The sequence below is a fragment of the Staurois parvus genome, unplaced genomic scaffold (assembly GCF_062004578.1).
Source record: "Staurois parvus isolate SC_StPar_1 unplaced genomic scaffold, SC_StPar_1.0 ptg000283l, whole genome shotgun sequence".
Classification (NCBI taxonomy): domain Eukaryota; kingdom Metazoa; phylum Chordata; class Amphibia; order Anura; family Ranidae; genus Staurois; species Staurois parvus.
In genome coordinates, this window is record NW_028318079.1 from 6,279,932 (window position 1) to 6,305,848 (window position 25,917).

The window sequence follows — 25,917 nt, forward strand, 5'->3', positions numbered from 1 at the left end:
AAGTTTCCACATTTTGTCATGTTACAACAAAACGTAAATGTATTTTATTGGGATTTTATGTGATAGACCAACACAAAGTGGAACATAATTGTGAAGTGGAAGGAAAATGATAAATGGTTTTCAACATTTTTTACAAATAAATATATGAAAAGTGTGGCATGCATTTGTATTCAGCCCCCCGGAGTCAATACTTTGTAGAACCACCTATCACTGCAATTACAGCTGCAAGTCTTTTTGGGGATGTCTCTACCAGCTTTGCACATTTAGAGAGTGAAATTTTTGCTCATTCTTCTTTGCAAAATAGCTCAAACTCTGTCAGATTGGATGGAGAGCATCTGTGAACAGCAATTTTCAAATCTTGCCACAGATTCTTAATTGCATTTAGGTCTGTGCTTTGACTGGGCCATTCTAACCAGTCCCAGTCTCAAGTCTTTTGCAGACTCTATCAGGTTTCTTCTAAAATGGCCCTGTATTTGGCTCCAACCATCTTCCAATCAACTCTGACCATCTTCCCTGTCCCTGCTGAAGAAAAGCCTCCCCACAACATGATGCTACCACCATGTTTCACGGTGGGGATGGTGTGTTCAGGGTGATGTGTAGTCTTAGTTTTTTGCCACACATAGCATTTGCTTTTAGGCCAAAAAGTTAACTTTTGGTCTCATCTGACCAGAACACCTTCTTCCACATGTTTGTTGTGTCCCCCACATGGCTTCTTGCAAACTGCAAAAGGGACTTCTTATGGCTTACTTTCAACGATGGCTTTCTTCTTGCCACTCTTCCATAAAGGCTAGATTTGTGGAGTGCATGACTAATAGTTATCCTGTGGACAGATTCTCCCACCTGAGCTGTGGATCTCTGCAGCTCCTCCAGAGTTACCATGGGCCTCTTGGCTGCTTCTCTGATGAATGCTCTCCTTGCCCGGCCTGTCAGTTTAGGTGGATGGCTATGTCTTGGTAGGTTTGCAGTTGTGCCATACTCTTACTATTTTCAGATGATGGATTGAACAGTGCTCCGTGAGATGTTCAAAGCTTGGGATATTTTTGTTATAACCTAACCCTGCTTTAAAATCCTCCACAACTTTATCCCTGACCTGTCTGGTGTGTTTCTTGGCCTTCATGATGCTGTTTGTTCACTAATGTTCTCTAACAAACCTGTGAGGGCTTCACAGAACAGCTGAATTTATACTGAAATTAAATTACACACAGGAGGACTCTATTTACTAATTATGTGACTTCTGAAGGCAATCGCTTCCACTAGATTTTAGTTAGGGGTATCAGAGTAGAGGGCGCTGAATACAAATGCACACGTCACTTTTCAGATATTTATTTGTAAAACATTTTGAAAAGCATTTATCATTTTCTTTCCGCTTCACAATCATGTTCCACTTTGTGTTGGTCTATCACATAAAATCCCAATAAAATACATTTACGTTTTTGGTTGTAACATGACAAAATGTGGAAAATTTCAAGGGGTATGAATACTTTTTAATGAATGGAGAGTCCTGGGTTTAGCAACACTTTAAATAGCTTTATTATTTAAAATAACAGAGCAGCTCAGGCTGCAATAATTTCAATCTAGAACTGTCCCTCTCACTAATCAGTTTTCATCTTAAAATGTTCTTAGACTTCTTACAGATTGAATGAGCTCAGTGTCGTAATTTAACCTGGAAAACTGAGAAGATCCTGTAGGTCAGGGTGATATTCCTTGAGGGGGTGTCACCACTGCATCCTTGACTCACAGTTTAATGATGCAAACGCTCTGACATCAGTGTGACTCTCTGCATCATCCAGGACCACCCAGTGCTTATGAGCGGGGTACAGCACCATAATGAATTGAAGACATCTGGAAGAGGTGAGTATAAAACTAAAGCATAAGGCCGTGCAAGGGGGGACTCCAGACGGAAAGGAGGTGGGTGACTGGGGCAGGAGCAGGGGCAGACTGACCATTTGAGCATTGGGGCCCAGGGTCAGTAGGGGGCCCCATGAAATGCCCATGGTGCCTTTTATAGGCTTTTTTAGGTGTGCTTTGAGTGTGGGCAAGGACACAGGGGCCCCATTATCCCCTATTGCCCGGGGGCCCCATGAGATGTCAGTCCGCCCCTGGGCAGGAGGATAATATGGAGTTGGGCTTTAAAAAAACATGAAGATGTAATTTTTCCTCTGCTACTTCCTTACCACTGTCGGTGCCAACCTGCAGCCTAACTCCGGACACACTGATCAATACATAGTTAAACACAAGTTACCTGCAATACCTGCCAAAGGATTTGTCACCCTCTGTAAATTATTTTCAGACCACATAGTAAGGTAGGTGACCTCACTTTTCTCTCCAGCAGTTAAGAGATATAGAGGTCGATTTACTAAAGGCAAATATACTGTGCACTTTGCAAGTGCCGTTGTTCTAGAGCTTAGTAAATGAATCAAAGCTCTGCTGACTTACATTATTCAGTCATGTGCAAGCAAAATTCATTTTTTTTTTTCTTCCGTGTGATTGGGTATTCTTTGTAAAATGAAGCGTTAGCTCATTTACTAAGCTCTGGAGCAACTGCACTTGCAAAGTTGCTTTTAGTAAATCAACCCCCATAGCTTGATCACTAACCCACCCCCTATCCTGCTGATGATTTATAGAAGGAGCAGTGAAACTAATGAAGTCATCACTCTTTTCCCAGTGTTAGATTGACAGCACTTTAAAATGGTATTGAACCTAACTGATCTTCCCTCCCCCAGTCTGAGTCTTGCTGTGTAGGGCAGTTCAGGAAGATAATATTTCTGATCCTGCTACCTGTTTTTTAAAGGCTAATTCCCCCTTTGTACCATGTTTCATCCATATTTAGGTGTAAATAGGTGCAAATGGGTCCATAACAGTGTTTGGGAGCTCTTCCCCACCACAGCAGACAGACGTGTAATTCTTGATAGAACATGATTGCGATAATCACTGCACTTGTAGTCTATTGGCATTTCCTCCAACTCTGTAAGGTCCCTTTCACATGAGCGTTTCGTTTTTTTCATCAGTTCAATCACATTTTTTTCCAGGAAAAAAACATCAGTTCACATCGGTTTTTACATAGTTACATGGTTAGTCTGGCTGAAAAAAAGACAAAAGTCCATCCAGTTCAACCATAAAAAAAAAAAAAAGTTATAATCCTACACCCACAGTTGATCCAGAGGACGGCAAAAAACCCAGCAAAGCATGATCCAATTTGCTCCTACAGGGAAAAAAATTCCTTCCTGATCCCCCGAGAGGCAATCGGATATTCCCTGGATCAACTTTACCTATAAATGTTATATCCAGTTATATTCTGTGTATCTAAGAAAGAATCCAGGACTTTTTTAAAGCAATCCACTGAGCTGGCCAGAACCAACTCTTGAGGGAGACTATTCCACATTTTCACAGCTCTCACTGTGAAGAAACCTTTCCGTGTTTGGGGATTAAATTGCTTTTCCTCCAGAAGTAAAGAGTGCCCCCTTGTCCTCTGTGATGACCTCAGGGTGAATAGCTCTACACCGAGTTCACTATATGGACCACTGATGTATTTATACATGTTGATCATATCCCCCCTTAATCTCCTCTTCTCAAGAGAGAATAAATTCAGTTCCTCTAATCTTTCCTCATAGCTGATCTCCTCCATGCCTCTTATCAGTTTGGTTGCCCTTCTCTGCACTTTCTCCAGTTCCCCAATGTTCTTTTTGTGAATTGGTGCCCAAAACTGAACTGCATATTCCAGATGAGGTATTACTAATGATTTGTACCGGAGGAATGATATCTCTTTCTCTCTCTCTCTGGAGTCCTCTTTTAATACAAGAGAGGATTTTGCTCGCTTTAGAAACTGCAGCTTGGCATTGCATGCCATTATTTAGCTTGTGATCTACCAGAACTCCCAGATCCTTCTCCACCATTGATTCCCCCAGTTGTACCCCCCCCTAGTATGTATGATGCATGCATATTCTTAGCCCCCAAGTACATAACCTTACATTTATCAACATGAAACCTCATTTGCCACATAGTTGCCCAATTAAACAGTTCTTGATTAGTTATTCATCAGTTTACATCAGTTTTTCATTAGTTCAAATCATTTTTTCATCAGTTTTTCATCAGTTTACATCAGTTTTTGTCCATTTTTCATCCGTTTTTGATCCGTTTTCGTCTGTTTAAATCAGTTTTTCATCTGTTTACATCCGTTTACATCTATTTTTGTCCATTTACATCAGTTTTCCGTCTATTTTCATCCGTTTTTGTCCGTTTATATCTGTTTTTCATCCATTCTGGGTTGTTTTTTTTAACGGAAGAAAAATAGGGTTTTCTTCCATTCAAAAAAATTAATGTTAACAAATGCGGAAATTAACAGATATAAACAGATGATCATCAGTTTACATCCGCTAGTCCATAGAAATACATGGGTGTCCATTTTCCAACCGTAAACGGACAGATGAAAAACGGACATAGAGAACGCCCGTGTGAAAGGGGCGTAACTGAAAGTCTGTTTATCAGTACAGACATGGGGAAAGAGTCTACAGGAGCATGGCATAGCACCTGCGATGGAAAAAAAAAAAATATATAATAATAATAACAAATAAATGAATGCAAAATTTTTTTCCCTGCCAATATATATGCATATATTATTTTTTGCAAAGGGTGGACTTAGCCTTTAAAAAGAATTAGTTTTAACAAATGCATAAGTGAATTTATTGGTAATATTTAATTTTTTTGTCTGTAGTCCTGCTGTAACAGGAAAAAACTATTTCTGCATCTTTTCAATTTGTTCCACAACATATCTATCATGATCTCACTTCACATATTACATGCTTGCTTTAAAACCTATGATCTGCAGATAGTTTTCCTTCACAATACTTCAGCTATTCCGACTGCTTCGGGAGGTAAAGTATACCCTTTACTCTGACTTTGTCATCTACATTCCTAACTAGTAGTTGTTAAAAGTAATAGGAGACAAAACGCCTTTGTATTTCTTCACTGCTCCCTGAAGTCGACTTATAGAGACAATCTGGTTGCTAGGAGATTTCTCTCCAGAATAAGTGCAAGCTCCACGGGGCTTGGAAAATCCGTCACTCTTTACAAAACCATACCACAAGGGAAAAAGAAAAAAGTTTGGAAATTTGACTTCACAAATACGAACCACATTCTGTTTTTCTCTTAGAATGTGACAAAAATAACTTCAGAACTCAAGTGGAGTAAAACAAAACAGCATAACAATATCATTTAAAGTTTTCTTAGAACATTTTAAGTCTTCTGCTTATAATGAAGCAAGTCAAGTGAGATGCACAGCATTTTGATTTGTTTTTCCTATTTATAGAATTCTCACTCTTTATCTGCTGTACTTTTACAGAGAACAGTGAATCATTCTAATGTGCTCCTACCCTTGTAGGACCTTACAGTCTAAAGCTGTATTTTTCGACTAAGTACACCTTAGAGGAAAATTATTTTTCCTATTCTCAGCTGAATATCCAGTGTCTCCAAGTGCCTAAGTGCCACGACTGATCTTCTGTAGTGCCACTCAAAACTATGTTTCTTGTTCAGTGGCTTTTTATTACAGTTTCCAGTACTAAAGGAGTAACATGGACAAGTACATGTTACATAGTTACATAGTTAGTCTGGTCGAAAAAAGACAAAAGTCCATCCAGTTCAACCACTAAAAAAAAAAAGTTATAATCCTATACCCACAGTTGATCCAGAGGAAGGCAAAAAACCCAGCAAAGCATGATCCAATTTGCTCCTGCAGGGGAAAACAATTCCTCCCTGATCCCCCGAGAGGCAATTGGATATTCCCTGGATCAACTTTACCTATAAATGTTAGTATCCAGTTATAGTCTGTGTATCTAGGAAAGAATACAGGCATTTTTTTTAAAGCAATCCACTGAGCTGGCCAGAACCAACTCTTGAGGGAGTCTATTCCACATTTTCACAGCTCAACAATGAGTTCAACAGTGCAGTTTAGAGTTGACAGTGAGCTCTAGCTGTTGGACCATTGCTGCCTCTTGCTGCTGCCTGATGTCCCTTCGCTCTATGGTCACGGTGCTTTCTTCCTCAATTTTTGAAGAGAGAAATGGTTGGCCATGACCAAACTTATCCTCCTGCAGCAAGTAATTTATTGTGTGATCAAATAATTCCGCTCTTTGTATGGTTATGGTGGGATTAGCAGAAGAGGAGAAGGAGGAGGAAGAAGAGGGTGCATTAGTAGCAGTTGCAGACAAAGAACCGCTCCGCACCTGAGAGGAGGAAGAACAAGAAGGCTTTGTCAGCCACTCAAATACCTCCTGGAAGTGCTGTGATTGTAGAGCACAGGCACTCTGAGATAAAAAAGATAAACTTGCCCTGTTTCTAGATGGTTTGGCCTGACCATCACTTTGTCTTGAAGAACCAACTCACCCCCTACCACCTCAATGTGTAGAACATCTGCCTTGCAATTTAGGCCTGCCTGATATTTATAATAAAGAGGATTGCCTAAATTTAATGGAAACTATTGCATTAGGTGGCTATTTGGTGCTTTGGTGCTTTCTACTTTACCATATGGGTATGCAGTGTTGTGCTGCAAATAAAGGGCAGTTTTGCCTGTGTCATCCACAAGTGTATTCTGCAAAGGCCACAATGAAAATAGTTCCTTGCAAAATTCAAAGAGAAATATAGGATTTGTTTTTTTTTTTCAAAATCATACTTACCTAGGTGCAATGCTGCATCTGTCCTTCACCAGCTCTAAGTATGAGAACTCAGCGATCACATGACAGTGATCACGCCGCTGTGAGCAGAAAGCGTTGACTGTCAGTCACCACTGTCTGCTCTCTACCCCACTCACTGGAGCGCTGGGCTGTGGAGAGGGAGGGAGCGGCTGGCTCAGGCTCTCAGCAGCTCACTGAGAGGCTGAGCCAGGTGCCGCTCCAGACACTGGAGTGGGTCCCGACTTTAAAGTCGGGATCTTTCCTCAGCCTGGACTGGCTGAGTGACAAACTGCACTCCTATGATATTTGGCTGTACTTCTCCTTTAACCCCCCCCCTCCAATAACAAACCCTATATAGCCTACAAAACAAAAATCCACAGTAATTTAGCACAGTATAGCATGGTATAGCATTGTATAGCAATTAACCCTTCCAACACATAGACCGTCTGCTCTCCCTAAATTACACACTGACAAATGGCTGCTGGGATCCCACCCTTTTATAATGAGGGGTCTAGTAGAAAAAAAAAAGCTCCAATTGTTGGTCCTTTGAAGCCAGCTAACCTAAGTTCATAAATTTGGTTCAGTGAATTAACTGGGACCAGGAATTTTTAACCCTCTGGATTTGCCATGAACCCATGCTTGCTGCAAACCTAAACGTCATCTCTATTGCTGAGGTGTTAGGTCTAATCTACCTATTTAACACACCTCTAAACCCACTAAAGAAAGAATACCACACACTTGGCATGGATTTTTAATGGCCACATCAGCGTTTTATTAATAAACCTATAAAAAAAATTACATGAAGTAGCTGCAAAAATCTGAATAATAATACAAACTTTAATAATAATACAAACATTACTAAAGCAAAGATCTATGTCTGCCTTCCAAAGTATTGGCCCCTAGTTGTACCACACCACCATTATTATTATACAGGACTTATATAGCGCTGACAGTTTGCTCAGCGCTTTACATTATGGAGGGAGACAGTACAGTAACAATACAGTTCAATACAAGAGGGATTAGAGGGCCCTGCTCCTTGGAGCTTACCACCATGGAGACATATTCTGACTGTAACCACAAAGAAAACAACAGAGTAGAAAGGAGTGCTGTATGTAATACAGATCCATGATGCCATCACAACTTCCCCTTAAAGACCCTGTCACCATACCAAGCTGCCATGATATAATCATTACCAAAGCTAGAACTTACAAATGTTATGGGGTGGGAGTGTTCCCCTAATGCCACCTAACCTCTGAACACCTATGTCCCCCCCCCCCACAAACACTCACGATTAGACACTTTGGACCCCTCCCTTCCTGCAGCTGACCACCAATTAGGTAAGTGACAGAACCTCCCATTAGACCATGACAGCTTTTTTCTTAAACCCTTTCACTGCTTGGATCATCCCCTTGACCAGGGCTTATGCTTAAGTCTGCAGGTCTGTTCATGGCCTAACTGGAAGCTTAAGACTAGAACCCTTCAATAGAGGCAGTCGATATGCTCAATCTAGAATGCTTCTCTTTGCCATGGACTGGACCTCACTAGGCCTTAGATTTGTCACCACTCCGCTAGTGCTTCTCTAGGTGACCCCCTTCAGAAGATTACCACTCTAGTCATTTCTAGGCCAAATTTCCACTCATCTTTTGGCTTTATTATAGAGCTAGACAGTATGTTCTCTTCTTGGTCTCTGTATAGACTCAGTAATAAATTATTTCTCATGATGCAATAGCCATAATTGGGGCCCACACACTGGATTTTGCAATAACAGTAAAGAAATTTTTCCTTTAAACTTCAAAATTCAAGCACTTTCCATGCAACACCGAGTCACTCTCCTTCTGACTACTCATTCTGTATGGAGGATCATAAATGCTTCTTCCTCATTTTGACTGCATCGTGGGGAAACATTAGTAAGCCTCCAGAGGGGCAAAGCTAATTATGCAATTCTCCCCTAGAATGGGGGCCACCATGCAGCATCTAAATGGCAACAATTCATATGCAGCCTCTTTTGAGAAGTCAAAAGGACATACATTGATTCGATGGGCCTTTTTTCCAAACTGCTTGGCCTCTACTCACTGCTATCAATAATCTGTCAGCAAGTCCTTGCCACTCCCAGAAGTTGCTCACTCTTTTCTGAGGAAAACCCACTTGTCAAAGAGAGGACATGTCATTTAAAATAACTTCTTAAAGAAGATTAACATCATCCCCTTTAAAAACTCCTAATATACTCCTGCAGTAAACATTAGGACATCCTCGTGCAATGCAAAAGCTAGATAATGTGCACCTGCTTGTAGTGCCCTTTAGGAGTCCTAGAGCGTTAAATTTAGTTGGCTCACAGTAGTGAAGTGAGCATGTCTGTTTGGGTTACTTAGGTCAGGTTCAGGTTCAAGGGCTTTGCAGGTCAGTTCTCCAGCATCTCTGCCTGGTTCTGGAATCTTCCAGAAGATTCTAGCAGCTAGTAGGCGAAGGGGTGGAGACCAAAATCTGCATACTCATGGGAGTCTTACCAATCCCAGACAGGAGGCCTGGCAGTGTGGTGAGATGAACCCATAAATATGAGAGGGCCAAGCCAGCAGGGGAGTCTGGTGATCGGATGGAATATGGAGTGTTGAGGATTGTGTGGCCTTGGAGGGGACCCCGGGGAAGGGGGGTTCTGCCTCCAGGCTGGAGCTGAGGAGGAGGAAGGAAGGAGAGGAAGTTTAGACAGAGGGAACTGCACCACAAGTCTTATGCAGAGGGTGGTACCCTGCTCAGCATGGAAGACTAGCACAAATAAAAGGCCTAATTAACCAGTCTTATGCCAATCCATAGGATACAAAGGACAAAGTGATGACCCCTACACAACCTCCTAAAAGTACCTCTGAAAGGGAGAAGGCTGCCAGATGCAATATCCAGCATGCTTTCATGGGGACAGTGTCAGAGCTAACCTAATCCCTTGCTCTGGGACTTTTGCAAAGCAGCCAAATGGGATGGCATTTCCTCACCAACTATTGGTACTTTGTGAGAGTTCACCCAAGGGGACCTGAAGCTCCTTAAATTATATTGATATTGAAGTCACTTTGCTACTGATCATTTTAGGGACTGATACCACTCTGGCTGGAGTAATATTCAGGATCCACCCTTTTTGTACATACTCAGGAAGTTTGTCTTCTGTCCATTCTTTCTAGTAAAGTTGGGCATCCCATAACCCCTAATCCCTATCCAAGTTGTTTTCCCCTATATAAAACAACAAAATTCCTGACTTTGTGTGTTTCCTGAAAATACGAGTTTCCTGGCTGTTCAGGAAATTGGGGGACCCAAAACTCAGCGACTCCTTGAGGGGTTGCGCTACATGTTGAGCAAAGAACAATAAAACATTCGAATGACACATAATACAAACTAAAAAAAAACAAGCAAACAACATATTTACATGACACAGGCCAGGACCTTTCAGATATTTTCACCATGTTCATTGATACAACACTATGGCAACACAGCTGGAGGCATGAAAGTGGTCCTAACAGCATTTTTTAAGAAGCACATGGAAGCAGTGCAATGCTAACAATGTTTACATATGGTGCAAAACAAATGTGGCCATTACGTTGCCTGTGGCCAATGACATTGATTGGTCATTGTTTGACAGCAGCATAAGTACAGAAGTGTTGTCTGAAAGAATATTTTTACTTTCACACAAGCAACAAATTCCTAAAAGGAGAATGCACATTCTAACCCATGCAGTTTAAAACTTGCTACCCTGTAACACCTGAAGCAATTTACATGACATAGGTGCCTATATTTGGATGGTGCTTGTCAGTTTCATAATCTCAGGTATGCTGACAAAAAAAAGAAGAGTGGGTGTGGTTTTCACATGTGTCAAAATGTATCTAAATCACTTTTTTATTTAACAGGTAAAGGTTTATTGATTAATGCACAAGTTGGGTACAATAATAACTGTCAGAGTAACACAAATGCATCCTATTACAAGCAGGTTACTAATAGGAGTCACATAAAAGAGTATGAGATCATAATAGATTTACTCCAGTTGATACAAAGAACAGAGGAAAGGTATTCCTACAGATTACCATAGCAGAGGGATGGCAATGCCTATGTGGCAACTGTGGCACAGTTACACCCCAATCACCCCAATCACTTCCCCCATCCATACAATATACTCAATGCTTAAATCAAGTAGTGGGAGGGTGGAGTACAGAGTTAGGATAAAAGTACCACGTGAGCTGCTACACAAACCCTCCCTAATTACATATCATTGGTCGCTTCTGTCCATATGCATCAATCCAGGCTGACCATATTTTGTCAAACTTTTTCGGACACTTTCTGCTCTTGTAGGTTTTCTCATACAGTGGTAAAACTGCATTCACCCCAAACCTCCAACCAGACACCGTGGGTGGAGCAGTTTGTTTCCATTTTAGAAGTAGTTCCCTTTGGGCATAATAAAGTGCAAAGAACAAAAACAACTTGAAATATCTAGTAGATTGTATATTCTTCCATAATTCCCAGAAGTACCATTATTGGAATAGGCGTTTTTGTATTATCGTTTAGCGGAGTTTTGCCACTTTTTTTGAGTTTGTGTTTTTTAGGTTTTTTGGACAAAATGTTTTTTTTTATCAAAAAACTTCCAAAAACGCTGGTTTGCTGCGGTTTACCACGTTTTGCCACGTTAGAGCGTTTTTACAGCTAAAAAACTTCTCTAGGAACCCACTAGTTCTGGGTTTTCTTCCAGCCAAAAAACGTCCCTGCCAAAAAACATTGATTACAGTCTATGTGTACACGGACACATAGGATAACATGCTGGGGAGATTACTAGTTGTAGAAAAAACATCAAAAGCTAAAAACAGCCGCTGTAAAAACATCAAGTGTGTATGAGAACTTAAAGGGAACTTGTACCTAGATCGTATAGATGAAGCACCCTCCTAGTGTAGAGTAGGCTGCTAGGTAAATTTAGTTTGGCTCTCCTGCAGTTTAGTTTGGCTCTCCTGCAATCAGAGGAGCTGGGGGTTAATTATGTACGGCTGCTCAGTGTTTCACAAGCTGCTGCCCTGACACTTTCCCCTGTCTTCGGCTAGGTTCATATCTGTGTGGGTGGTGCCGCTGAGGATCCACACGAAAATCCGTGCAGCCGAAATGCGGACCCACGGGCGGGTGCCATTATTTCTAATGGCACGCCGCCCGCACTGGAAAACGCAACTGTACTGGGAACCGAGGCTCCCGTGCGGGCTGCGTTTTCAGAAGACGTGCAGGAACTTCTTCCCTGCATTTTACGGGGACGGGAGCCCATTAAAATGAATGGGCTCTCATGCCCGTGCAAACCGCGGTCCACATGGCCGCATATATGTGAACCAGGGTTTCTAGAGGATTCTAGAAGCATAGTGGGAGGAAGGACAGAACAAGCAGCCTGAATATTTATGGGACTCCAGCCAATTTCTGGGGAAATGTGCCCAGAAGGTGCTGAGAGAGCTCATACACAGTTTGAGGCCTGAGCGGCAGGTTGCAGTGTTCCAGGGTCCAGTCCTGGAGGAGACCACTGTGAGGGAATCTCTGCCCCCTGGTGTAGGATTCTAGAGGAAGCCTGGAGGAAGGTACTGAGGTCCCAGCTAAGCTTAGCTAGAGGGCCTATTTGCAGATTAGTGTCTGGGGATCAAATTGTGTCTGGAGGTCGTTCACTGGAGGGAACCAGGAGGCAGTTGGAAAGAGTCCAGCTGTCCTATGGTGGTGTGAGTCTACATCTCCCTCACTAAGAAGAGCCTGGTGGATATCAGCAAGAGGCAATCGATGATCCTGTGGCTGTCACATTCATGGACAACGGGCCTCAGTGCCTGTGTGAATGAGGCCTGAGAAGCCAGCAGAAACCAAACTTTAGAGTCTTCATTGTGATCTTTGAGGATCTTTGAGAAAGAATAACTTCAGATTAACAGCCGCTAGAGAGGTCAGTGATGGAATTGCTTTCAAGCTTGTTGGCTGTGTTAAGAATATGTAATATTTATTATGTATCCAATAGTTTAAAGTCCATAATCTGGACACAGGTGCACTTTAAAGCATATCTAAACTCAAAAGCAAAAATGTAATATATTGCAGCTTACAATCCTTAAAGTGGACCTTCACCCAAAATTAACATTAATTTTCCCCTGCCCACTCCCCCTCCCTCTTTCCCTTTCTCGCTCACATTTGGATATTTTTTTTTAATTGAATAGTGTTGTTGAGGTGCATCGCCAAGGCATGAATGACATTTGCTCCTCCCCCCCCTCGATTTTGTAATTGTGTAGGTGTGCTGCAGGATTTCGGGTCCTGGCAGAGTTCCAAAGGTTGACATGTCTGCACATGAGCAGAAAACTCCCTAGTGCGTGTACAGATGTGTCACAGGGCTCTGCCTGGGACCTGAGTATCATCCCGACCATCACCCTTTCCCCAGATTGACAATACTGCTGTCCAAAGGTGTCTCTGCTGCTCCTTCACTGAAGTGTTTTACTAGCCAGATCATCGTATGAAAATAAAGAGAAAAAAAAGCTTAAAAAGGAAAACTCATGGCACCACCCCGGCTTAGAGATGAGCTAAACACTGTGTGCAGTAATGCAATGTATAGAGTTCTTCTGTTAAACATTCTGTCCCAAGTCACTACACACCTTTGCCCTATGAACGTAGCATTTAGGAGGGACATTGCTGAACCTGTGGCCTTTCTACCAGTCCAGAACTTCTCTGCCACCTAACTCCAAGTGATAGAATGGGGTCCCACTGTGCACTAATATGGACCTCATGCATGCACAAAATTAACTCCTTCTCTCTCCTGTACCATGTGGCTGGATATATGGAGTCTCCATACTGTGGGTTTCACCCCAGTTACTTTTTGGGGCAAGAATACCGACCCCCCTCATTACTGGAGGATCTGTCACTTGCCTGGTACTGCTCCACACTGGCAACTACTCTCCTCCTCCAACTCTCCAGCCGAGTTAACCCTTTGTGGTGGCTGTCAGGGACCCCAGATCTTTCCGCGGCGCACGGGTCTGCGCATGCGCAGCATTAGGACCTGGGCACCAGCGATGGCAGCGGCGGTCGTGCATGCGCACTCGCAATCGCGGGCGCGTGCCTGGCACCAATGAGGGCGAAGGGCGCCCTATTTAAACAGGTCAGGTCTGTGCTCTAGTTGCCGTATGGTCTTACCTGTATCCGGTGTTTCCTGAAGTAGATTGCCTTGTTGCCGACCCTGCCTGACCTTGATTTGCTGACTGTCTCCTGCTCTGATCTCTGGCTTGTCTGACCTTTCTCCTGTCTAATCCTGCATGTTTTGATCTCCTGTTACCGAACCCGACTTGTGACCAGTTTATCCTTCTGTTTACTGTGTTGTACCATTCCGCCTCCACCGCTACCGACCCGGCCTGCCCGACTCCGCTCTCTCTACCTCCTTACATCAGGCTCTCACCTGCTATACACCTCCGGCAAGTGCTTCTACCACAGCTGGGTGCAGCCCGGAGGCCGCGACCTGGTTTCGGCCTGCTCCAAGTCCATCCCCACCATCAGGGGCCCTGGTGAACAAGCAGGTCGGGGCTTACATTCTGCGCCTTGGGGAATTCCGGTCTGTGGAACGCTAGAGGCTACCGCCGGCAGGTCCTTAACAGTGGCCTTCCTCTTGTACCCTGTATTAGCTAATGTTTATGCTAATACTACAGCTAATATGCATTCTTGTGCAGCTAATGCTTGTGAACATGTATGAGCACACAAAGGAGCTTGGGCTAGTATCCAATGTGTATTGACACATAGGCGCATCTCTGTGCACCGCCATGCATCGGCACGCACGTCCACATGCATTGGCGCCCAAGCTGCCTTTTTAAAGGATGCCTTGGTGTGTGCTAATCACTGGATGTTCTACAGATCCCCCTGTGATCTGAGTTCCTACTTGACTGATCTCCCTGTTGCTGACCCGGCTAGTTCCTGACCTTCCTCTGTGGATTTGGATATCAACCTCGACTTGCCTCTGACTATTCTCTATTCTTCGTCTGTTTCTCTGGTCCTGACCTTGGCCTGTTACTGGACCTCGCTCTGCCTGCTTCCTTGATATTAACCTGGGTGTGTTACTTGACCACGCTTCTGCCTCATTGTGTATGACCCTGGCTCATCCTGACTATGTCTCTGACCCTGACAGTTACCTGCTACCAAACTACCGACACTCGTGCTTCTTTGAACCTTATACCTCTGTTATCACCTTCAGGGGTGCTCGGACCAGAGCTGCAAGGGAAGCCCTTTTGTCAGTTCAGCCTCCAACCAAGGTACATGACAAAGGCTCTGCAAAAATACAGTCCACAAACAGATAAGTCTTTAACTAGCTATTTCTAGGCTGCCCAGGCATACCTTTGCAGGTAAATGTCCATACATGGCAAAGTCCTTAGCAGGTAGGGTCCCTTAGGGTGATTGTAGGTTACTCCTTGTTACATCTTCTTGTTGGATCTTTTCTTCTTTTCCCATTCGTCCCTTTCTGGCTACTGGTACCCTTGAACTGAGCCTTCCCCTTTTTTTTATTACACCACAGTGAGGAGAGTGGAACCCAAAAAACCCAGGAAACCGGCAGAACCGGCAGAACCAGTGTTAACCCTTCCCCACCTGGGCAGCCCAGACTCCCTATCGAACAACAACCCAACTTTTACACACTTGCCTACAAGCAGGCATATCTGTTAGTGAAGGATATAATTCGATTAGGCCAGCCAGGACAAACAAACTTGTTAAACAAGGAGATAGGCTTTAATGTGCTTGTGGTAAGGCAAGCCATTCATTTGAATAAGCTTCCTAATGCACCGAAATGCACCCAACAAGGTTCATACAGCTTTTTTTGCAGTGCAATGTGCATCAGTGCATTGTCGAGTGTTATTCTGTGCTGTAATGCAAATATGTTGAGGAGGTGGCATTCGGAATAAATCGTACCACATTGTATTAACACATGTAAAGCATTGGGGCAACACACGCGTCATCGCAGCAGGAGCACAATGGTGTGAATGGGCCCTTAAGTAAGAAAAATGAATATTGCTGTTTGTTATAAGGTTAATGCAATTCCCTTTTTCTACATATGAGGCATCGGGCAAATAAAGCTACTGTGCCGTGTACCCTGTCTGTAATTTGACATTCTACAGTGCAGCACTTTGTCATGGCTAAACTGTCCTTGACATAAATGGCTTTCTTTGTTGATGTCTTACTTCAAGAAAAGGATTTCTGTCTAACTATTCTGCTTTCTTGCAGGGCAATGCAAGTAATGCGTCATCAAATTTCCTGTTTTCAAATTGGTCCCTGAGTGATTCAGATCCTTGTAAAAATGTTTTTGTTCAATTAATTCTAATCTTCCATACTGGCCTTTAGCAATATTGGCCAGCCACCCACTCATGTGACATAGGTCAAGCTTTGAAAACTTCCATGAGGAGGCAATTGATATTTTCTAATCACTTATACCGACAAAGCAATTTATACTGTGCTGGGAATGCAATAATCAAAATACAACTTTGTGGTTACCGAGTACAATGCTACTGTCGGCATAACAGTTTTGATATCAGTCCTGGTGCCCAATCCACGCCCCATGTTGCCTTTTGGCACTTACTTTATGACCTCTTGGGCCCCCTGCACACAGTAGTCTGTATTTTGGTGCTTAATAAATCCTATAAAGGAAAAATATTCCTTAACCCCTTCACGCCTAAGGGTAAAACAAATATAAATGGCTAAGCACAATTGTGCAACGTTGACATGTGTTAGTAAAACCGTACATATCATCACAACTACTTTGTACATCCAGGTGAATTAATCCTTGGTTTTTTTTCAGGACATATTGGGCTTTCATTTGGTGGTAAATTGTAATGGATATCTCCTGATTTTTTTTATTGTCAAAGGAAAACTGCCCCAAAATAGTAAAAAAAAAAATCATTTTTTTTTAATTTAGCTGTGTGTTTCTTGTTACTACCATAACCTACCATCAAAGAACAACCCAAAAAAAAATGTTCCAGCTCTTGACAATTGCAGCGATATCATATATGTGTATGTTATTTGTTGTTTGTACCCGTAGTACAGCCCAGAAACAATAGTGCACATTTTGTTTTTTTGGGGTTTTTGTTTTACCTAAAACACACTGACAGTGACACTGACACTAACTGACACTGATACCATTTTTTTTTAAATCCTGACCTTTGACCCTGACCTTTTGACCTTGACAATTGACCCTGACCTTGACCTAGAGACTTACCCTGGCACTGAACTAGATCAAACCTTGATCTAGGTATTTTTTCTTTATTTTTTCTTTTATTTTTGAATATTTGTTTTATTTATTTATTTTTAACAAGCATTTTTTTCCCCTCTATGCCAGGAGTTAGAGAGATACAATGTTTCTCTCTCCTCCATTCATGGAGAGAAAAAAAAACAAGGGTGACTGATAACTGTGATAGCCAATCAGAGGCTATCACAGTGATCATGTGACCTGGAATCAGGAGTCCCGGTTCCCGATCATTAGAACGGGACCCAGAGCTCTCAGTGACACCCCAGTCTTTGTGCTGGGAGCGCACAGTGTGGCGCTGGATGCACTTTGTTTGCTATGTTTTCATGGACATTACACTGAAAAACCTCACATTTTTATAAAATAAAATTTTCAAACACAAATCTTACAACATTAATATCCTATGATCATCAACTGGATTCTAAAAGGCTAACACCCAATATTGGACCATGCAAGTAATAAATGCCTTTTTTGTAGTAATTACAAAATATATTATCCACAATACAAAGAGGCAAGGTAGGAAAACTATCTTTGGAAATTGTGAAATGTAATGTTACTGCAGGTTCTCTATAGGTGCACCAACCTAACGTAGGTGTAATTACTGCCTGTCATTCCTCACCTTTATTCATTACAGGCAACCCTGCTAGTTACAGATTAGCTCACATTTAATTATCTCCACTAAATATGATAATAGGACTTCAGGGCAGGTTCACAAAGAACTGTAGCAGTCATGTGGAAATTATAAAGTAATGCAGGATTTATCAGCTGTTTTAAAGTGCAACTAAAGTCAAAAAGTGAAGAGTTACTACAAATCTACATCTACAAATGTTAATTGTTTTCCTAGATTGTAAGCTCCAAGGATCAGGCCCTCCTATCCCTCTTGTATTGAACTGTATTGTTGCTGTATTGTCTGCCTTTATGTTGTAAAGCGCTGAGCAAACTGTTGGCGCTATATAAATCCTTATATAAACAATTGTGCAGCGCTGAGGTATTAGATATACATAAAAACCAATATATCAAAGAGATTGACTCAAATATATATAAGACACATAGGGGTTTATTTACTAAAGCTGGAGAGTCCAAAATCAGACTCCCTTCTGCATAGAAACCAATCAGCTTCCAGGTTTCATTGCCAAAGCTTCATTGAACAAGCTGAGGTTAGAAGCTGATTGGTTTCTATGCAGAAGGGAGTCTGATTTTGGACTCTCCAGCTTTAGTAAATAAACCCCATATAGTCCCAAAAATTATGAAGACAAAGTATTAAGGTGTGACCAAAAATGACTTGTGCTAATCCAGACAAGGTGTAATCCCACAATCCATGTGAGCGGCAAACATATAGTTAAAGTGTGCACTCACCGGATACGCATAGAATATGCGCAGTGTGTATATCAATGAAGATCCGCTCGGAGTCCCTCTCAAGGATGGTATTAGAGATGACAACCCGGGGTAGATGATTATGCGCCAAGGTAAATACTGTGTCTGGAGGATCCCTTTAAGGATGCGGACGCAGCCTCTTCTGGGAAATGGAATGGTCACCACTGGGGGAGGGGGGCTCTGGGGAATTAAAAGCTCGCAAAGATGACTTGCTGAATTTCAAACTGAGCATCAGAATGGGGAAGAAATGGGATTTAAGTGACATTGAACGTGGCATGGTTGTTGGTGCCAGACAGGCTGGTCAGAGTATTTCAAAAGCTGATGATCTACTGGGATTTTTACGCACGCATTCCTCAGAGGGGACTGATGATCAGTGTGCCCTGATGATCAATGTAGCCCCAGCAGTGTTACCTGTCAGTACCCATCGATGCCACCTGTCAGTGCCCATCAATGCCAGCTGTCAGTGCTCATCAGTGCCACGTGCCCGTGTCCATCAGTGCCACATTAATGCCACATATCAGTGCCTACCAGTGCACATCAATGTAACATATCAGTGCCTATCTGAGCTGCCTTTTTAGTGTCACCTATCAGTGCCAGTCAGTGCCATCTATCAATGCCAATCAGTGCCACCTATCAGTGTTGCCAATCAGTGTCACCTATCAGTGCCAGTCAATGCTGCCTATCAGTGACAGTCAGTGCCGACTATCAGTGCACATCAGTGCCACCTATCAGTGCCCGCCAGTGCTGCCTATCAGTGCCACCTAACAGTGTCAATCAGTGCCACCTAACAGTGCCAGTCAGTGCCACCTATCAGTGCCAGCCAGTACCGCCTATCAGTGCCACCTCTCAATGCCGCCTATCAGTGCCATATATGAGTGCTACCTTTCAATGCCCATCAGTGATGCCTGTCAATGCCCATCAGTGCCACCTACCAGTGCCTCCTCATCAGTGCCACCTATCAGTGCCCATCAGTGTCACCTATCAGTGCCCATCACTGCAGCCTCATTAGCGCATATCGGTGAAGGAGAAAAATCAGTTATTTACAAAATTTTAATACAAAAACTAAGAAAAAACTAAAAATAAAAAACCCAGAGGTGATTAAATACCACCAAAAGAAAGCTCTATCTGTCTAAAAAAATCAGAAAAATTTCATATGGGTACAGTGTTGCATGACCGCACAATTGTTATTCAAAGTGCGACAGCGCTGAAAGCTGAAAATTGGCCTGGGCAGGAAGGGGGTATAAGTGCCCAGTAGGCTAGTGGTTAATTGCTTGGTAACACAAATTGCTAATCAGCCAATAACATGGCAGCATCTCAATTCATTTAGGCATCTAGACGTGGTGAAGATGACTTGCTGAAGTTCAAACGGAGCATCAGAATGGGGAAGAAACCGATTTAAGTGACTTTGAACGTGGCATGGTTGTTGGCGCCAGATAGGCTAGTCTGAGTATTTTAAAAACTGCTGATCTACTGGGATTCTCAAGCACAACCATCTCTAGGGTTTACAGAGAATGGTCCGAAAAAGAGAAAATATCTAGTGAGCGGCTGTTTTGTGGATAAAAATGCCTTGTTGATGTCAGAGGAGAGTGGGCAGTCTGGTTCGAGATGATAGCAGGGCAACGGTAAGTTATGTCAATATGGACCAAAATCAAAATAATTAAGGCAGTTCTGAAGGCAGAAGGGGGTCCAACCCGGTACTAGCAAGATGTACCTAATAAAGTGGCCAGTGAGTGTATATGATAACCAGTAACACATAAGCGGAAAGTTATTTCTCTTTCCCAGGTTTAGAATGTAGAGTCTTGTTTAGCAACTCTACTTGTTTCCGCCTATGCACCAATGTACTTTTTCTTGCTTGGGACCATTTAGTTTTACATAAACATTTCAGTATTGCTGTGCAGCTTGTAAACACTGACTTTTATGCTGCATTTGAATGGAAAAATAATAATATAGAAGGATGCCACAAATCCAAGAGCTCCTTCTCTGTAAGCTTCCATACAAAGCCACGGGGAGCGTGATCTGAGGATCTCATTACTAGAAACAGATCATGTTACCTCTCTCCGAGTCTTCCAAGGATGCCAGTCACTCGTACACTTTAGTTATTCAACTAGAAAATTGCCATTGCTCAAAATAGCTCCTTGTATTATTTTATTCATAAATAAAATAGCGTGACACCAATGAATTATGTTCCTGTCCTCTTCTTGTACTATGCAAGCGGGTTTGTGCCAATAGATTTAAGAAGTTCACACTTGTAAGATAAATGGAATGCATGTAATCTGCTCTAGAGACACTCGCGTCTATTCGTTGTCAGGAGGATGCTGAAAGTGCTGTAACCCACAGCAATCAGATCAGTTCTAAGATGGCTTCTAACTGGTTTGTACCACTGGTATCCAACCTGAGGTCAGGGGGCTGCCCTGTCCCTTTGGCACTCACTGATGGTCCCTCGGGGGCCACTGCAAACCATAGTGGGTGTTTTCTTTAAATCCGTGCTGACTCAGGTCAGTAAAGGAAAATTATTCTGTAGGCTGGCTTCTAATAGTTAAATGGCTTGGTTTATTTCTTTCACACTTTTTCTGTGATGTCCATCCTTTTCCTCTTTTTATTTTTCCCTTGGATGTTATAAAAGAAAGCTTGCTGAGAGAAATATGAAATGCAGCATAAGTAACCACCAATGTCCTAGCAACCAAAACCAATCACGTCTTTGCCCCAGCATTCAGAGAAGGAGGGAGGCAAGAATGGAACTTTCTCCTCCAGATCTACCTGATTTCAGTGACCTGTCTTCCTGCTTGGTCCTGTCCTGTAGTGCCTGGTACAGTGAGATGGAACGGACCCTGATTTAAGGGGGGCTTGGAGATCCTGTTGAAAGGGATCTAGGGACCCTGATGTAAGGTGGGGTCTGGAGACCCTGATATAAGGGGGGGACTTTTGGGGCCCCGATGAAAGGGGGGGGACTTTTGGGACCCTGATGAAAGGGGGGTATATGATGTAAGGGGAGGGACTCCAAGAAACCTGATGTAAGGGGGAGATGTTTGGTACTGTTTTTTGTAAGACAGAGGGGGGACTCTGGGATCCTAATGTAGGAGGGGACTCTGAGGACCCTGATGTAAGAGGGGACTCTGGGGACCCTGATGTATGGGGAGACTCTAATGCAAAATGGGGGGTCTCTGGGGTACTGTGATGTAGGGGTGCTATGAGCACCCTGATGTAAGGGGGGAATTCTAATGAAAGGGGGGATTCTGATGTAAGGGGGAAACTGTGGGGACCCTAATGAAAGGGGGAACTTTGATATAAAGTGGAACTCTGACTTATGGAGGGGGAATTCTAGGGACTCTGATGTAAGGGGGGGATGCTGGGGACCCTGATTTAAGGAGAGGAGACTCTGGGGACCCTGATGTAAAGGGGGGAACTTTGGGGACCCTAATGAAAATGGGGGCTCTGATGAAAAGGGGAGGACACTGGGGACCCTAATTAAAGGGGGGACTTGAGGACCCTGATGTAAGGGGGGAAATTTTGGGTCCCTAATGAAAGGGTTGAGCCCTTATGTAAGGGGGGAACTTTAGGGACCCTAATATAATGGTAGACTCTGATGTAAGCAGTTGACTGTGAGAACCCTGATGTAAGAGGGGAACCTGGGGACCCTGATCTAAGTGCAGGAGAATTTGGGGACTCCATTGTAAGCAGACACTCATGTTTGCCGCCCGACGATCGCTATATGTCTGGTCAATTTAGCCACAGTTGCAAAGGGAAGCAGCGCAGCGGCAGCATGTAAACATCCCCCTCCGCTGCCTATTGCAACTTAAGAGAGGGTGGCTCAACTGCAAATTTTTCCCGCTTGACAACCGCAAGTCCAAACAAGGCCTTACATTGGTGGTCAGTGGGAAGAATGCTCCATATATTGGTGGTCAGTGGGAAGAATGCTCCATATATTGGTGGTCAGTTGGGAGAATGTTCCTTACGTTGGTGGTCAGTGGGAAGAATGCTCCATATATTGGTGGTCAGTGGGAAGAATTTTCCTTACATTGGTGGTCAGTGGGAAGAATGCTCCATATATTGGTGGTCAGTTAGAAGTATGTTCCTTACATTGTTGATCAGTTGGATTTATGCTTCTTACACTGGGGGTCAGTGAGAAGAATACTCCCCTTACAGATAGCTATGATATCATTGGTATCAGTGGCAGGGGCGGACTGACAACTCATGGGGCCCCCGGGCAATAGGGGATCATGGGGCCCCTGTGTCCTTGCCCAAACTCAAAAAAGCCTATGAAAAAGGTACCAAGGGCATCTCATGGGGCCCCCTACTAACCCCGAGCCCTCGGGCAGTGCTGCAGTTTCCAAATGGTCATTCCACCCCTGATCAGTGGTTACATACTGTATCTGAGATACAGAAAATGTTTGTTGTTCAAGGATCCCCTAGCAACCTCTAGAGGAACCCTAGTTGAGAAAGGCTGTTCTAGTCTAACACTGTCTCCTAAAATGTGTCTTCTGAAGCATGTTCCCAGTCTCCAGCAAAACCCCTACAGCATGTTTGCAGTCTCTGACCATCTTTCATAGCATTTATGTAGTTTCTGACCATCTTCTAATATAGCGGTCCCCAAAAGGTCATGTTTTTCAGGATTTCCTTCACGTTGCAGAGGTACTTTAAATTCTTGTCAATGGCTTGATATTTATGACAGCTATTTTATCTAAGGGAAATTCCCAAAATGTGTTATGTTGGGGAACTTAAAGAGTTACTAAATCCACAACAGTCAAATCAATCTGTATGTGCAGTAAAACATGTTTGTTATATTCACTGTGGAATGTAAGGGGTTAATATTCTGGATTGTGTAAAAAGGTTGTTTAATCCTGTCTTCTCTGATCCTCCCCTTCTTCCACTGCCCCTGACTCATCTCCTGATAGAACAGAGCCTTGGGGGCAAGCTGCAGATGCTCAGTTTAGTGTGTATTGCTAGAGAGTTTTGTTTTTCTTTCTTGGGAGAGTTCATGTCATCAGCACAGGGCCAATCAGCACTGTCCAGACAGAGGGTCAGGGGTCCTGCAATCTGATAGGACAGTGAGAGGAGAATGAAAATTCCTCCTGCAAGCTTTAACCAGTGCTCTGCTGGACACTGATAGAAGTCACAAGACTGCTATATATACTGCTGATCAGAAAAGGTATTTAGCAGTTTATAATTACTAAAATAATTGCATTTCCATATTCTGTGTAGTGTGAGAGACCACATATAGTAAATGCCGGGTCCTGGGTTTAGTAACACTTTAAGAACTGAGGTTGGGAATCACCATACTATTACATGTTCAGTATCTCTGACAATTTCTTGTAGCATTATATCCACTGAATATTAGGTATGATCCTTTGGTGGCATCAAAGGCTGTACCTGAGACCCCCTACATCATGTAACCACTTATTTATATATGTTGTATTTTGTATTGTTCTTTGCATAGCTTTACTCCCTGGTCATTATAACAACGTCAAGTTGCAATGTTGCCTTTAACAATATCGTTTTTACTCTTTCTTTTCAGACCTATATTGGAAAAAAATGACATCTGAAATCTGAATGGTTATTAGCAACACTAATGTTGGAACTGCTGCTGGGTCATTCTACAGTCATTCTGGGCATCTAAAGAAGGTATAGCACTTGGACTACAAAAGGACAACTGGAGGCCCTTCTGCTCACAGGCTCAATTCAATAAGCTATATTGATCTCTATTTGCCATTATGACCGTTATTTTCAACCACGGATGAAAATGGCTGAAAATAACTATTGCCACTGTACATAACATATGTTATAGCTTTTTGAATTGAGCTTGTTGTTACTTAGAGTAAAAATACAAGGTCCACTTAACACATTACGACCCCCTTACCCATCGACTAGGAGCTTTGCAGTGAAGAAAAAAAAAAGAACCTGTAGTGAAAAAATCTAATAAATATACTTACCTTTCTCCTGACATTTGTCTGCTGCTTCTAGATGAGGGAAACCTCATCTTTCTTTTGACAAGATCCCAGAGAATGTAGAGTATCCTTAAGTTCTGCACTGTGCTGGAACATCTTCTACCAAGATTTGGTATACTCAACATTCTCTAGGATCTCTCCGGAATCAGTGTGATGTCACTTGGTGCAGTACAGAAGCCAGGGGTAATATGTACTAACTTTTTTTCCTATAATTTTTTTTTTATTAATTGTAAAACTGTTATTAAGATAGCGGAGGAGGATATGATTTATTAAGCAGACTTTGCAATGTGAAGAAAAACAAAAAAGCTCTAATTTTTCTCCCAGTTCTGTACATTAAACCCAATGATGTGAAACTAATGGTACACAGGTGCTAAATAAAGGGTCATCCTCAGATAGTCAATGGTGGGACAAATACCCACTTACTTGTCATATCTTTCTGGTTCTCCAGTGGTGACATTTCCTTGCTAGAGTTCTTTACTCCTCTTGTTGCATAGTAAGGAGTCTCAATTGTTTTGCTACAGTTTACATAATACAACTTTATTGTGAGCTTGTGCAGAGCAAAGCAACAGGTTCACTTGACTGCAGACCACCACAGATGCAAGTACGTATCTTATTTTACTCAGCTGCAGAGAACAAAAGGGGAGCCCTTTGTGAGCTGAGTTGTAGCTATGGATCCCTTGTGTGATAGTGCTGATTGGCCTGGATGGCCACATGGGTGAGTCGCATGCTTCTCCAAAACCAGAAGCAGCAGGTATTTCCTTTGGGTGCTCCCATCAGGTCCTGGTGCTGAACAGAACACCAAGGGAGCCAAGGTAAGGTAAGTATATGGTGCTGGGGTGGGAAACCTAGTACTGTGATCAAAGTAAATGCTTAGTCCACTCAAACCAGACATTCAAATTTTTGGTAGATGCTGGAAAGTTGAACCATCAAGTGGGATTGGGATAGAAATAAACCACTTGACATCTTATATATGACTCTGTTGGTTAAAACTTGGTGCTTGAGTTCCTGCATCAGTTCACTTACTGACACCACTAGGTGTGGTTCCCATTCCCTTACAAATGCAAAAGGTGCTTGAACACACAAAGACGGGTGGGAACCAGGGGCGGACTGACCATTCCCGTACTCGGGAACTGCCCGAGGGCCCGTGGTCAATAGGGGGCCCCATGAGATGCACCTGGTACCTTTTATATGCTTTTTTGGGTGTGGATTAAAAGTGGGCAGAGACACAGGGGACTCATAATCCCCTACTGCCCGGGGGCCCCATGAGTTGCCAGTCCGCCCATGGTGGGAACCCTGAATACTCACAAGTGCAAAGAACTATGGCAAATGGCTTGCTGTTGGAATATTCAAGACAGATAAGACGCCAGGAGCTGAAAGTGCCCATCAGGCTCCTTCCATAACTAAAATATCATTTTTAGGGACATAAATACACACACACCCACCACACACCTACACAGGTAGTAGTAGATGGACAGGTGTCTTTATTCAACCTTACCAAGGGACCTTACTGAGAGAAATATTAAATGTAGCACAAGTAATTTTAAAGGTGGCTGTAGGAAGCCCATATATAGAAGCAGTGATTTGCGATGGGTCTGTAATAGCAGTGATCACTGCCAGTCTTATGTTTCTAGTCACGTCATTGTCAACCTTTTCAATATGGAGAAAGCCTTGAAATATCTTTCAGGTTTAAGGGAAACTCTGCTAATAA

General features: G+C 42.9%; 1 protein-coding gene and 1 long non-coding RNA gene across 2 annotated transcripts in view; one reads left to right on the top strand and one right to left on the bottom strand.

The window, feature by feature from the left end:
• The window catches only part of LOC149458575 (uncharacterized), a 44,330-nt gene extending 20,125 nt beyond the window's left edge, over positions 1–24,205 (top strand). Inside the window, exon 2 of the long non-coding RNA XR_016313413.1 lies at positions 23,780–24,205. This is a non-coding gene — a long non-coding RNA (uncharacterized LOC149458575). The remainder of the gene's footprint in view (positions 1–23,779) is intronic.
• The window catches only part of FAM107A (family with sequence similarity 107 member A), a 201,423-nt gene that overhangs the window by 135,647 nt on the left and 39,859 nt on the right, over positions 1–25,917 (bottom strand). The window lies entirely within an intron of this gene.